This window comes from Pinus tabuliformis, chromosome 9 (assembly GCF_031772625.1).
Source record: "Pinus tabuliformis cultivar Carrire ecotype Pingquan chromosome 9, CPIR1, whole genome shotgun sequence".
NCBI lineage: Eukaryota > Viridiplantae > Streptophyta > Pinopsida > Pinales > Pinaceae > Pinus > Pinus tabuliformis.
In genome coordinates this window covers 534463144-534475761 of record NC_142307.1, presented here as the reverse complement: position 1 = coordinate 534475761, position 12618 = coordinate 534463144, and the positions used below count along the sequence as shown (strand labels likewise).

The 12618-nt window shown below is 37.6% G+C and overlaps 2 pseudogenes; both read left to right on the top strand.

The window, feature by feature from the left end:
* The first annotated feature begins 1084 nt into the window (after positions 1 to 1084).
* On the top strand, positions 1085 to 6579 carry LOC149149600 (CBL-interacting protein kinase 32-like; annotated as a pseudogene).
* A 415-nt stretch (positions 6580 to 6994) lies between these two features.
* Positions 6995 to 12618, top strand: part of LOC149149599 (CBL-interacting protein kinase 23 pseudogene) — a 101117-nt pseudogene continuing 95493 nt past the window's right edge.

Genomic DNA, 12618 nt, shown 5'->3' with positions numbered 1-12618 from the left:
TGATAGCTTTGGACCTTCGTCATATGTTTTCGAGCCTCTTACACTATTATGGAGGATTGAACCCGCGTTATCAAAGGCAAATAGAGCGAAAAGTTGTGGAAGGACAATGGGATTTCCAAGAGCTAAGGCCGCTGCATTACTTGTATCATTTTGTCCGACAATATCCATATGGAAGAGGCGAAGGCAGATATGAAGAATGCAGTTCTGAAAGTGTTCATGTCGAAGATCGAAGAAGCTAAAAGCCAGAACCTTATCAATATGAAGGTTGAATCAATTTTGGAAGATTTGTCTTCGGGATTATTAGAGTCTATGAAGAGACACGTCTTTTGGTCCCGTGGCAAATTCATGGAATAGCTTAATGTATGGGCGCAAGTGTTTGATGAAAGAGACGTAGCTCATTATCATCGTGGCCTAGCTTCATAAGACCTCTTTTTCTACGCAAACGGGTGGCAGGGGTGATCAATAGTCACTGTTGTTATAATGAGACATCTGGCAATTATGTTTCCAGGAAAATGATCAAAATGCGTATCAATTCTGTTTTCAGCTTCCCAAATTATCGGCTTTTATTGGAAGCACGCCAGAGAAACTATTTTATAGGAATGACAACCTTGTTTCAAGTGAAGCAGTTGCTGGAACCCGCGCTCGAGGACATAATAGCATGGAGGATTTACAGATTGGACTATTGATTTCTTTGTGCACCTGTAGCAAAAAGGTTAAATCCATATGCTAAATATGTAATACAAAAGTCAGAAGCATAGCAATTTGGGTAGCCTGTAATGTAAACCGCTCTACATAATAGGTGGTCGATTCCCTAAATGTCAGTTGAACCTGTGGTTGTTATATGCATTGAATGGAGCATATCATGGTACCGGTGAATGAGGGAGGTCGAGAGCGCCTGATGAATTAATGTGTTGTTGTGTATGAAAGTTGATTGTCATGTGGTTGTTTGAACAGAGTGTCTGCAAGCTGAATTTCTTATACCTGAAGGATGATGGATGGGCAAGCAGATGATGATTCAAAATATAAAGATGGGGAATACAGAAATCTAATTCTTATTATTGGGATGAAGACAATACTATTCAACGGGTTAACTATCAGATAAAACGGGAAATATCAACCATGAAGTTGATTAAGCATCCAAATGTTGTCCAGCTGTATGAGGTCATGGCCAGTAAGACAAGAATTTACATTATACTTGAGTTTATATCTGGAGGCGAGCTCTTTGACAAAATAGTTAACCATGTAAGGTTGAAGGAAGATGAAGCAAGGAGATACTTCCGGCAGCTTATTAATGCTGTTGATTACTGCCATAGTAAGGGTGTCTACTATAGGGACTTGAAGCCAGAAAATTTGCTTCTGGATACATATGGAAATCTTAAAGTATCAGATTTTGGCCTAAGTGCACTGTCTCAACAAGTTAGGGATGACGGTTTGCTTCACACTACTTGTGGAACACCCAATTATGTTGCTCCTGAGGTCATCAATGATAAAGGTTATGATGGGGCAACTGCAGACTTGTGGTCATGTGGTGTCATCCTATTTGTTTTAATAGCAGGTTACTTGCCTTTTGATGATCCAAACCTTATGACATTGTATAAAAAGATATATAAATCAGATTTTGCGTGCCCTTCATGGTTTTCTTCTGATGCAAAGAAATTAATTACAAGGATTTTGGACCCAAACCCTAAGACACGAATTACAGTACCTGAGATTTTAGACAATGAATGGTTCAAGAAAGGTTATAAGCCACCCAAGTTTAATGAAGAAGAAGATGTAAATCTGGATGATGTTGATGCTGTTTTCAATGGTTCAGAAGAACATCTTGTTACAGAAAAAAAAGGGAAACAAAACCAGAGGTGATGAATGCATTTGAACTTATCTCCATGTCCCAGGGTTTCAATCTTGGCAATCTCTTTGAAATGGACATGGGTATGGTTAAGCGAGAAACGAGGTTTGCATCTAAACGCCCTGCAAACGAGATAGTATCAAAAATTGAGGAAGCCGGAAAGCCTCTTGGATTCAATGTGCAAAAGAGAAATTACAAGATGAAGATGCAAGGTTCAAAGACTGGAAGAAAGGGTCATTTGAATGTAGCTACAGAGGTATTTGAAGTAGCTTCTTCTCTTTTTATGGTTGAAGTCCGCAAGGTTGGAGGTGATACCTTGGAATTTCATAAGTTTTACAAGAACCTTTCGGCAGGCCTAAAAGTATCTCCAGAAAGCAGAGGAATCCGAGCATGCTGTTTGAGTTTGTTTTTAGGAAAAGCTATTGACATTGAAGCCTGGCAGCTAAACAGGATTATTTGCAAATTGTTGTTCATTTGTTGGAATGAGGAAGATCATTAATAAATGTAGCACAGTGTTAGCAGAAAACCAGTGAGGGGGACTGTGTTTTTAAATCACACAGCAGTTTCGTAGCGCGCTACGAAACTGCTGTAGGTGATGATTTAAAGCGCAGAGCAGCTAGTGTAATACTGTGAGCAGGAGTTGTGAAAGAGAGACATCTGTCTATGCCACCTACAGTACATTCAAAAACATGGTAGTACTTCATGCCTGGGGTTGTTAAATGATTTGGGAACATGTTGCTACACTTTCGGAGAAGGTTGGGAGACATAGACCATTATAATAGGAGCACATCAGCGCTTTCAAGCATCCCAAGTCAGCATGCATTGCATCCGTAACTCAGCCATATCAGATTAATTGAAGGAGGACAGCTGCCAAAGCATTCAAGAAAGTATCAAGTATACGAGGAGAATGAAATTAGTATTTTAGTTTGATTAGGATTGTGTGTAATTATAGTTCAGCATGTTTGTAATTAATGCATTAGTTAGTAGCATGTAGGAATAGTTAATAGCCACCTTCGAGGCTCCCCTCATGCTGGAGGAGGAAGCTCGAGGTGTTTTAGTTTGCTTGCCTATATATGGGCCAAGGTTAGATGTAAAAAGGGTTGGATACTTAATAGAAAAACAGTGTTGTTTTGGGCCATTGTAAGACCTTTTTTGACAGTAATAGTAAAACAGAGTTATTCTCTTCTCAAGATTCTCGAAGGATTGTCATGATCAAATGTAGTGATGATGTGTTATACTTTATGTTATTTTATGGTTTTGTTGTATGCAATCACTCAGAATTCATAATTATATGCTCTGACTTCCTGTGTATACAGCAAGCTATGTGTTGGTGGAATATATTTGACATGTAATGCTAAGAGCCTTGATTTCCATGAGGTCACTGTGTTTTCCTTGTTTACTTGATATTATAGACTCCATAGCCCAATGAGAGCTAGTTTGATGTGTTTCCAACCAGTTATGCTTTCATAAGTGAATAAAGAGTTAGCCATCTAGTGTTTGAAGGATTTTATTAAGAGTTGTGAGAGAGCCCTCTCTGATTAGGAAGGCTAATTCCTAATCTAAAGTTTGGTCTGAAACAGTTACATGAGACCTTGCTTGGTTGCAGTCCCTAGTACTGGTTTTGTGATAACATTTTGGTGCGTCTGCCGGGAGCTTAAGATTGGATTTCTGAAGGTAGCAGGAGTTCAAATGATTTTCAAGGCTGCAAAACTACCTTGGTGACTCCATTGTTGAAGAATTCAAGGTTTATATATTCATGGTGATTCCACTGGAGTTATGAAAGACCCAGAAGCTGCTCTTCTTTGTTCAAGGTATGGATGCATAGATTTCTCAGGAATTCATGGTTTCCCAAATCATTTTCCCAAGGATGCATACTTTCTAAGGAATGGTCCAAAATTTAACGGAGAGAATCTGAGTTTAACTTTGGATCATATATCAGATTTTTGTGAATTTGCACAGCTTCTTAGAATTAAACATGAGGATGTTTGCATAAGGTTATTTTATGATTCATTCCAAGGGAAATGCAAACAGTGGGTTGAATGCTTGCCTGCCAAGTCCATTAAGTCATTGCCAGACTTTTGGCTTATGTTCTTGGAGGAATGGATAGATAGGTCAGAGGTGGAAGTAAACTCTCCTTCAGTTGAAGGTTTTAAACAATGGAATAATGATCACAATCAAGAAGAAACAAATGAATCTTTTTCCTTATCCTTGTCTTCATATCTGAAATCCTTTGACTGCAAGTCAGAGGATAAGATGAAATTTTTTGATGAAATTGCCAAAGATATTGAGAAAGAAATTGAAGGTTTAGAAGGACAAATTCAGGCATACAATTTTCATGATCATGATTATTATTCTCAAAAGTTTCCTGTGACAGAGCGCAAGGAGACTATGCTGGTTCCTCTCTCTTTCATGATTGAGGAACTGAACACCGTGGTTGAAGATCAGTTTGCACAGCTGGAAAGTTTCAAGGAAGGACAAGCTGATCAGGTGTTCTGGGACCCTATAGCTGATTACATGGAAGAGTTTTACTCTCCAGTGTTTCAGTTTTCATATGAAGATCAGAGACTATTTCAGTGGCAGTGGTCTTTACACTATCACATTGGATTTGAAATCCGATACAGTCAGAAACAGTTTCAGTGGCAGCGGTCATCACACTATCACATTGGCCCTGAACTTCAGGACAGTCAAAGAAATCAAATATCAGATGAGGCTAATGATTGGCTGCATTGGAAGTTTCATATTGATTGAGCTGAAGAAGTTGAAATGGTTAGGGTAGGTAGGTAGAGGTAAATGCAAATAAGCTCAAGGTTAACTGAGCATTTCTTTTCAGTAGATATAGCTCTTATTCTCCTACAGTCATGCTTGTCAAGAAAATTTCAGTTTGTCAAAATAGATAAGGCACTGGAGCTGCATGTTCTTAGTGCACCACAAGGGTACACTATCCCAAGTGGAGCCACTGTTATCACTGAAATTGCTGTAGTTAAAAATTTTTAGCCTGGCTTAAAGAGTGGGTGTTTTCGCAGCACCTGAATTCTTTTCAGCAGTTTCGCAGCGCTACCTGTTTGAGTGGTTTCGTAGCGTGCTATGAAACTGGGGATTTGTTCGAGTTTTCATTGAAGGCCCAGACTTCAGGGGTTAAACCTTGTATTAAAATGCATGAGAAGGATGGAAGTGAATGATTAAAGTGAATTATTAACTGGAACTACATCAGCAATATAAATCAAGGTGGTAATGGAGAAGTGGCTCAAGGCTTTGCTGCCTTTTCTAATACACCGGTTGCTTATTCTGTTTCCTCTTAGTCTATGATTTCAATGTTCACATAATGGTTGAAGAATGATTTGTCACCTTAAATACTGGTATTTGTGAGATCCCCAGAAGATTCCTCTGTGAGAGCGAAAATTGCAGCAGTTGCCACATTAGATGTCCTGGCAAAGAAATTTGTAGGGAACTTTCCCAGTACCTTTAGTGACTGTCTTAGTCCTGTTGTTGCAAATCTCACAGCAAATGATGTAGCCCTTTCCTCAGGTTGCTTGCATTGCATAGCTTCTTTTGTTACTGAACTGGGGCCACAAGCATTGGCTCATCTTCCTCACATTATTAAATATATCCTTAAAAAGACATGGCGGGTTTGCTTGTCTTCATATAAAGAAGCAACAGTGTCTAAGATGGCAGACTTTGAAGGGAACACAGCTTCTGGGGGAGCCTTTTTGATTTCTGTTCTTAGTGTTTTAGAAGCAATTGTGCAGAAGCTGGGCGGGTTTTTGAATCCATACTTGGAAGAAATTGTTGGTCTTTTAGTGTTGCATTCACAATTTACTACTGACTCAGGTTCAACAGTATGCACAAAGGCTGCTTCAATCCGCATTCTCATGTCTGAAAAGATCTCAGTGCGGCTTTTGCTTGATCCGATTGTTAGAATTTATGGAAAGGCTGTAGAGAATGGAGAAGCTTCTGTTTCAGCCATTTTTGAAATGCTAGCAGTTGTCTCTTCTAAAATGGACAGACCATCTGTTGTAACTTATCATGCAAAAATATTTGAGTTATGTCTGATAGCTTTGGACCTTCGTCATATGTTTTCGAGCCTCTTACACTATTATGGAGGATTGAACCCGCGTTATCAAAGGCAAATAGAGCGAAAAGTTGTGGAAGGACAATGGGATTTCCAAGAGCTAAGGCCGCTGCATTACTTGTATCATTTTGTCCGACAATATCCATATGGAAGAGGCGAAGGCAGATATGAAGAATGCAGTTCTGAAAGTGTTCATGTCGAAGATCGAAGAAGCTAAAAGCCAGAACCTTATCAATATGAAGGTTGAATCAATTTTGGAAGATTTGTCTTCGGGATTATTAGAGTCTATGAAGAGACACGTCTTTTGGTCCCGTGGCAAATTCATGGAATAGCTTAATGTATGGGCGCAAGTGTTTGATGAAAGAGACGTAGCTCATTATCATCGTGGCCTAGCTTCATAAGACCTCTTTTTCTACGCAAACAGGTGGCAGGGGTGATCAATAGCCACTGTTGTTATAATGAGACATCTGGCAATTATGTTTCCAGGAAAATGATCAAAATGCGTATCAATTCTGTTTTCAGCTTCCCAAATTATCGGCTTTTATTGGAAGCACGCCAGAGAAACTATTTTATAGGAATGACAACCTTGTTTCAAGTGAAGCAGTTGCTGGAACCCGCGCTCGAGGACATAATAGCATGGAGGATTTACAGATTGGACTATTGATTTCTTTGTGCACCTGTAGCAAAAAGGTTAAATCCATATGCTAAATATGTAATACAAAAGTCAGAAGCATAGCAATTTGGGTAGCCTGTAATGTAAACCGCTCTACATAATAGGTGGTCGATTCCCTAAATGTCAGTTGAACCTGTGGTTGTTATATGCATTGAATGGAGCATATCATGGTACCGGTGAATGAGGGAGGTCGAGAGCGCCTGATGAATTAATGTGTTGTTGTGTATGAAAGTTGATTGTCATGTGGTTGTTTGAACAGAGTGTCTGCAAGCTGAATTTCTTATACCTGAAGGATGATGGATGGGCAAGCAGATGATGATTCAAAATATAAAGATGGGGAATACAGAAATCTAATTCTTATTATTGGGATGAAGACAATACTATTCAACGGGTTAACTATCAGATAAAACGGGAAATATCAACCATGAAGTTGATTAAGCATCCAAATGTTGTCCAGCTGTATGAGGTCATGGCCAGTAAGACAAGAATTTACATTATACTTGAGTTTATATCTGGAGGCGAGCTCTTTGACAAAATAGTTAACCATGTAAGGTTGAAGGAAGATGAAGCAAGGAGATACTTCCAGCAGCTTATTAATGCTGTTGATTACTGCCATAGTAAGGGTGTCTACTATAGGGACTTGAAGCCAGAAAATTTGCTTCTGGATACATATGGAAATCTTAAAGTATCAGATTTTGGCCTAAGTGCACTGTCTCAACAAGTCAGGGATGACGGTTTGCTTCACACTACTTGTGGAACACCCAATTATGTTGCTCCTGAGGTCATCAATGATAAAGGTTATGATGGGGCAACTGCAGACTTGTGGTCATGTGGTGTCATCCTATTTGTTTTAATAGCAGGTTACTTGCCTTTTGATGATCCAAACCTTATGACATTGTATAAAAAGATATATAAATCAGATTTTACGTGCCCTTCATGGTTTTCTTCTGATGCAAAGAAATTAATTACAAGGATTTTGGACCCAAACCCTAAGACACGAATTACAGTACCTGAGATTTTAGACAATGAATGGTTCAAGAAAGGTTATAAGCCACCCAAGTTTAATGAAGAAGAAGATGTAAATCTGGATGATGTTGATGCTGTTTTCAATGGTTCAGAAGAACATCTTGTTACAGAAAAAAAAGGGAAACAAAACCAGAGGTGATGAATGCATTTGAACTTATCTCCATGTCCCAGGGTTTCAATCTTGGCAATCTCTTTGAAATGGACATGGGTATGGTTAAGCGAGAAACGAGGTTTGCATCTAAACGCCCTGCAAACGAGATAGTATCAAAAATTGAGGAAGCTGGAAAGCCTCTTGGATTCAATGTGCAAAAGAGAAATTACAAGATGAAGATGCAAGGTTCAAAGACTGGAAGAAAGGGTCATTTGAATGTAGCTACAGAGGTATTTGAAGTAGCTTCTTCTCTTTTTATGGTTGAAGTCCGCAAGGTTGGAGGTGATACCTTGGAATTTCATAAGTTTTACAAGAACCTTTCGGCAGGCCTAAAAGTATCTCCAGAAAGCAGAGGAATCCGAGCATGCTGTTTGAGTTTGTTTTTAGGAAAAGCTATTGACATTGAAGCCTGGCAGCTAAACAGGATTATTTGCAAATTGTTGTTCATTTGTTGGAATGAGGAAGATCATTAATAAATGTAGCACAGTGTTAGCAGAAAACCAGTGAGGGGGACTGTGTTTTTAAATCACACAGCAGTTTCGTAGCGCGCTACGAAACTGCTGTAGGTGATGATTTAAAGCGCAGAGCAGCTAGTGTAATACTGTGAGCAGGAGTTGTGAAAGAGAGACATCTGTCTATGCCACCTACAGTACATTCAAAAACATGGTAGTACTTCATGCCTGGGGTTGTTAAATGATTTGGGAACATGTTGCTACACTTTCGGAGAAGGTTGGGAGACATAGACCATTATAATAGGAGCACATCAGCGCTTTCAAGCATCCCAAGTCAGCATGCATTGCATCCGTAACTCAGCCATATCAGATTAATTGAAGGAGGACAGCTGCCAAAGCATTCAAGAAAGTATCAAGTATACAAGGAGAATGAAATTAGTATTTTAGTTTGATTAGGATTGTGTGTAATTATAGTTCAGCATGTTTGTAATTAATGCATTAGTTAGTAGCATGTAGGAATAGTTAATAGCCACCTTCGAGGCTCCCCTCATGCTGGAGGAGGAAGCTCGAGGTGTTTTAGTTTGCTTGCCTATATATGGGCCAAGGTTAGATGTAAAAAGGGTTGGATACTTAATAGAAAAACAGTGTTGTTTTGGGCCATTGTAAGACCTTTTTTGACAGTAATAGTAAAACAGAGTTATTCTCTTCTCAAGATTCTCGAAGGATTGTCATGATCAAATGTAGTGATGATGTGTTATACTTTATGTTATTTTATGGTTTTGTTGTATGCAATCACTCAGAATTCATAATTATATGCTCTGACTTCCTGTGTATACAGCAAGCTATGTGTTGGTGGAATATATTTGACATGTAATGCTAAGAGCCTTGATTTCCATGAGGTCACTGTGTTTTCCTTGTTTACTTGATATTATAGACTCCATAGCCCAATGAGAGCTAGTTTGATGTGTTTCCAACCAGTTATGCTTTCATAAGTGAATAAAGAGTTAGCCATCTAGTGTTTGAAGGATTTTATTAAGAGTTGTGAGAGAGCCCTCTCTGATTAGGAAGGCTAATTCCTAATCTAAAGTTTGGTCTGAAACAGTTACATGAGACCTTGCTTGGTTGCAGTCCCTAGTACTGGTTTTGTGATAACAGTTACCATGCTTATCACAAGCATTGAAAATAGTATCAAGTTACCATATATCAAAATCAATGTTTCTATCGTACTTTATAAAATTAGGAAATCCACCATGTCTAATAAAATGTAAGATACTTTCCAAATATCAAGTGCACCAATATATCATATGTACCCAAAATCAAACTTACTTTCATATGAATGTGGCAGGCATGCATGTTTCATTTATCAAGGTGATATTCTCTTCATACCTCAAGGCTTAACTATCCATCCAATATTGCAGCTAAATCATAACACTGAAAAAATATACTATACATACATTGTAATGTTCGAATACCTTAGAAACTTGTAGCACTTATTTTTCATTGGAAACTATAGCACTTTCATATTGTAATCTTTATATTTTATGCTACTTTGTCAACTTTTCAAAAAATTTCATCAGGTACCTCTTCCTGTTCCAACACTAACTCTTTTCTTCCTACACTAGCTCTCTTATCCTACAATTTAGATGATCCTCAAGAAATATCTACTTATCACATATCATCTAGAGGTCAAAAGTTATAAAATACTCAAATATTCATGCAGGAAGAATAAGCAATAATCAAAGAAATAAATCTAAACAAGAACAACGACATAAAGAAACAACATAAATCTAGAACGTACTTATATTTAATGAGAGGTGATCATCTCCCTCTTCAGCTAGCCCTCAAGATTTATTACGGTCCATTATCCATATAACAAAGTTTCCTTTAATATTTCCAATCGTCTTCACTAGCAACCAGGCCTAATTGAGACTAGCCCATCTAGGGTTACACTGAATGTAGGCTGTGTGTTATATTCTTTCCATGATTAGCCCCACACGCAGTGAGGGTGTCACGGAAGGGCAGTAGCCCCCTTGCAGTATGGGACAGCGCCCTGGGAAAAAAAAAAATGGACCCTATATTAGATGGGTGAACCTACCTATGGTTTTGTGCATGGGTTTTGCACATGGTTTTCGGCATGATGGTTTTTTGCCCATGGTATCTTGTAGATCCGATCAAGGGAACTACAATTATGTTCTAATCCAAGGTTAATGGATTAGGTTTTATGAATGCTTCGGCATGTATATATATGTGTTGTAATATTGAAAGGAATATAATGAAAAATTAATCTAGTAGTCTCGGTTTTGGGATCCAGGGGAAAATATCTATGTATTTGTTTTGTTTTTCTTGCCATTGTATATTTTCTATTTTTTAAGAATATGTTTTCAGGTAATTTATTTACATGGTTAAAACCTACATTGAATCTGTCACAAGTGCTAGAACAACTTCTCACAAATCATGCTAGGGTTTCAGGACTGCATAACTCAAGCCTTTCTCATACTCCAGGGTCCTCACCTCATCTTATCCATCAAACCCTAATAACCAAATTTCCTAGGGCTTCCTTCAATCCCTTGCATTCTTTTAGGTCTTTGCCACCTTCACTTTCTTCCATCAATGGTGTCTTCACAAGCGTGATCTTCAATTACTTTTCTTCAACCCAACTCTGGTACCATGTTAATTTTATGTTAGGGCAGTATTGTTTTTTTCTTTTGATAATTGCATTTATACTTTTCAGCATTGCATATGCATTCATCCTATAACATCATCATAATATTAGCAGTAATTATTTAGACAGGAAAATAACATCACTATGCAATGGACAATAAAAGGAACACCAGAAGAAAAGCATGCACAGATAGAGATGCCATTATTGGTCAGAGACCAAGGAAAAAGCCCACAAGGGGGAAAACCCTTTCAATTTATTCTTTCAATTAGATTGTCATAAAATGTTCAACAAAGAGAGAGTATAATGTTCCAATTCTTCAATCATAAGATTATCTTGCAAAACCAACCAAACCATATCAAAGAGATGAGCCCAACAACAATATTAATCAAAATCAGTGTTCCAAGCCTACGGTCAACGGTCAAGATATGTGGTCAACAGTCATAAAACCATAGATCATAGTCGCATGAATCTAGTGACCATGCATGCAATTGTATCTCTCCATTTAGATTAATAACCCTACATGCATGCGGCTATAGCTGAGATTTCCCTGATCCAACCCTGCGGCTACAAAACAAAAACCCTACTTCACATGTGCGAGCTTTGGACCCTACAATTTCGGACCTATACAAACCAATATCCGCGAAACAACATCAAACCTTTGTGAACCAAACGAAAGAATAGAGAAGAAGAAGATGCTTAATGATGATCTACAAATGTGGGTCACTTGACTTGTATTTATAGGCTTCCAAGGGTGTCCAATTTCTCTTTAGGGTAACCTATCCTTTTGTGCACATGTAGGTTCCCATATTAAAAATATATTTTTCGTTAACCAAATTAAATTCTTCCAAGGGCTAAGAGGGGTCTTTCTTGACAAGGAATGTTATCCAAAGGAGGGAATTTATCCACAGCAAAATTGGTAACTCTTCTAGGAAAGACTCTTTGAGTTTTCTCCATAGGGTTTTATTGCTTGTTTTTTTTTTATATGTTTAGAGTTTTATGTTAATATTTTACTTTGATTACCTCACTTCTAACATAGTAAATTGATTTTCAAGAGTTTTTTTAGGGGTGCTTTGGGAGTTTTATGCCTAAATTAAATATTTAGTCATGTTTCTCTTGGGAATAGAGTGTACATATGGTTGTTTCCTTTGCTAAAATATCATACATACACAAGTTACTTAACCAAAAAGTGAATACATGTCTTGAGTCTTGGAATTTCTCCTCTTTATGTCCTTATTTCTTTCCTTTCTGAATTTTTTGTTACTCCAAGGGATAGGGTCTACATATAGTAATATTTTCTTGTAAGTTGTTCACTGCATGCATGTAGATCATTTTAAAAATAAAAGAAAAAACATTATTTGCATTCTCCTTTCTTTTCTGTTTTTGCACAACTAAAGTCGTACTTGTTTCATTATATTTTCCTCTTAAGTTTCTTGATAAGTAAGTTGTGTTTCATAGTCTCAAAAAAGAAAAAGAATTTTATCTTTTTCATTTGCATTATTATTTTATTAATACCTTTTCATGCTTTATAGTGAAAACCAAGTGCATTTAAGAATTAAGGTAAAGAATATAATTTTATTAGTGCTCTTAAGTTTTCATTTACAAGAGTAAGAAAACACTACAAGTTTCTCTACCACTCCCCTGAGTAACTAAATACCTTGTAAAATGAACATTTAATCTAAAATCAAATACATTTTTTCTTGTTAGACAACCAATATTTGTTAAGCCTTATATAATCCCCA